Below are 2,754 nucleotides of genomic sequence, written 5' to 3'. Positions count from 1 at the left end.
GTAGGTCCCAGAGGCAGGTCCCAGAGTCAGGTCCCAGAGGCAGGTCCCAGAGGCAGGTCCCGGAGGCAGGTCCCAGAGGCAGGTCCCGGAGGCAGGTCCCGGAGGCAGGTTCCAGAGGCAGGTCCCAGAGGCAGGTCCCGGAGGCAGGTCCCAGAGGCAGGTCCCGGAGGCAAGTCCCGGAGGCAGGTCCCAGAGGCAGGTCCCAGAGGCAGGTCCCAGAGGCAGGTCCCAGAGGCAAGTCCCAGAAACAGGTCCCAGAGGCAGGTCCCGGAGGCAGGTCCCGGAGGCAGGTCCCAGAGGCAGGTCCCGGAGGCAGGTCCCAGAGGCAGGTCCCAGAGGCAGGTCCCGGAAGCAGGTCCTGGAGGCAGGTCCCAGAGGCAGGACCCGGAGGCAGGTCCCGGACGCAGGTCCCGGAGGCAGGTCCCAGAAGCAGGTCCCAGAGGCGGGTCCCAGAGGCAGGTCCCAGAGGCAGGTCCCGGAGGCAGGTCCCAGAGGCAGGTCCCGGAGGCAGGTCCCAGAGGCAGGTCCCAGAGGCAGGTCCCAGAGGCAGGTCCCAGAGGCAGGTCCCAGAGGCAGGTCCCAGAGGCAGGTCCCGGAGGCAGGTCCCGGAGGCAGGTCCCGGAGGCAGGTTCCAGAGGCAGGTCCTGGAGGCAGGTCCCAGAGGTAGGTCCCGGAGGCAGGTCCAGGAGGCAGGTCCAGGAGGCAGGTACTACAATTCGATCAGAGCCGTAAAGGGCCGAGAAGCGATGCTGCTGTATGCAGCATATTTTGATCTTAGGTTGATCTTACTGATCTACACTTGATCTTAGCCAAAAGGCCGAGAAGCGATACTGCTGTATGCAGCCCCTTTTGCCCCACCTACAATAAGCTTCCCACAATTACGAGTACCTCGTAGCTTAATATCATACCCTTCTCGATATATTCGAACGAACAAAGAACAATATTCTAGGCCATAATCTTACTACCACCCAGCTAGTTCTATCTGGCGATGTCTGACTATTTGAGCGGCGTCAGCGAAATTACCGAGGCTCGTTACACCACAAAACTTCGCGTGAATAATGTGACATGTGGCGATTCATTCCGCGTGGACGCCGCAGTATGTACGCTAAAGCCCGGGGGGCTATGTTGCACGTTTTGGACTCCCAGGAGACTAGGGAGAAGGAAGTGACGTCAACAACGCTCTTTGGATGTTGATTGGTGGAGTCGCTGATGACGCGTTGCGTGGTGCTGGTAAGATACGTCCATTCACACCTACGTCACTTCCTTCTCCCTAGTCTCCTGGGAGTCCAAAACGTGCAACTTAGCCCCCCTGATTCGCATGATGCAATTTCGCTCGCAATGTTCAGTCGCGACGCCGCTCGGGCTGGAAAAGCGTGAACTGTAGCTGAGATGGTCAACGTCGATATTGAAAATCGCAAGCAGAATCGGACCAACTGAATTAGGGATAACAAGTCGGTCATGGCGGTCACTGGTAACAATGATCAACATCTCCTTGTATCTACTGTTTACATCGAGCCTGCTTACCAACCTTCAAATGTAAGTCTTTTGAGGCCTACACTTACTTCTTGTCGCATGTACCGGGCCAACATTTGGTCTACAGGCCGGCGTCGTCTAAGTGAGCAGACGACAATCAGAAACGTTTGAAAGAGCAGACGACAGTTCGAACGATCAGGCGGCCGTTTGAACTTGAAGACGCACTGAACGTAGTCCGCGGGTGGTCCGCATAACTTGACGGTTTTCCGGCGTTCATTTTTGGAGCAAAACAAATAAATCTGATGACTACAAGTATCCGTGAAATCAAACCAAAGTGCTTCGAGCCCAAGCATTCGCTGTCCGACGGCGTCTGCTTTTCCCTTTTCACGGCACATATCCAGATTCTCGGACGAACCGAGCACGTGAAAACTGACCTTCAAACCTTTCTCGACACTTTTGGTACGGCCCTAGTCGCGGCATTTTGACGCGAAGGCAGATTTTCGTCTGGTTCCTTTCAAAAAAACGCAGGAATACACGTATGGAATGGGCACTTTTGCCCGCAGCCCCAGACCGAAAGTGCGACCGACGCGCCACCACCGCGCCGTGACGTCACAGAGTTGAGTTCGTGTTTGTAACGTCCTTGGATATTTTTTCGTTGAAAAAGCATCGAGGGACTTTACGTGTATGTCCTGGGGACTGGACTTCTCCTGGTGGAGCGCAGTCCTAGCGAGCGATACTCAAGATATGACCTGATTTTGTATTTTATTATTTTCCCCCAGAGGGGACGGGCCACTCCCGGAGGTAGTGCAATACCGGGCCACCCTGGAGTCCTCGAAGCAAGCTTCGGAGGAACACCGCGTGCAAAAATAAGTTTAATATCTTGGACCAATTAGGCCCATATCAGATATTAAGCTGATAAGAACAGACACTGGAAAGAGTGGTTTATTTACGAGAAGCACAAAGTACAAGGCGCAAATATATACAAATGGCAGAGACAAGGACAAATTACAGAAAACAGTTTATACCAAACTAGGGCCCAGCCCGACCGCAGGGGCCCCAGCACCACCAGGACGCCGACCCCTGCCCGGCCCCAACCGAAGGTCAGCGGGCAAACCCCAGGGCAGGCTGCCCCAAGGCCCACCCACCACCCCCCAACAAGGGCCGACCAAGGCCCGGCGCCCCGACGCCACCGCAACCCCGTTAAAGCAGCAGCCGATCCCGCGCTCCCCACAAATGATGTAGCTGGAAACACCGCCATCAAAACCAGCTTGAAGGCCGGCT

General features: G+C 56.0%; 1 pseudogene; it reads right to left on the bottom strand.

The window, feature by feature from the left end:
• Positions 1-2,252: 2,252 nt before the first annotated feature.
• LOC115310123 lies at positions 2,253-2,415 on the bottom strand (annotated as a pseudogene).
• Between the last annotated feature and the right edge of the window lie 339 nt (positions 2,416-2,754).

This window comes from Ixodes scapularis, unplaced genomic scaffold, assembly GCF_016920785.2.
Source record: "Ixodes scapularis isolate PalLabHiFi unplaced genomic scaffold, ASM1692078v2 PGA_scaffold6__148_contigs__length_123643588, whole genome shotgun sequence".
Lineage (NCBI taxonomy): Eukaryota > Metazoa > Arthropoda > Arachnida > Ixodida > Ixodidae > Ixodes > Ixodes scapularis.
Note: the sequence above shows the minus strand (reverse complement) of the source record. Positions and strands in the feature narration are given on the sequence as shown.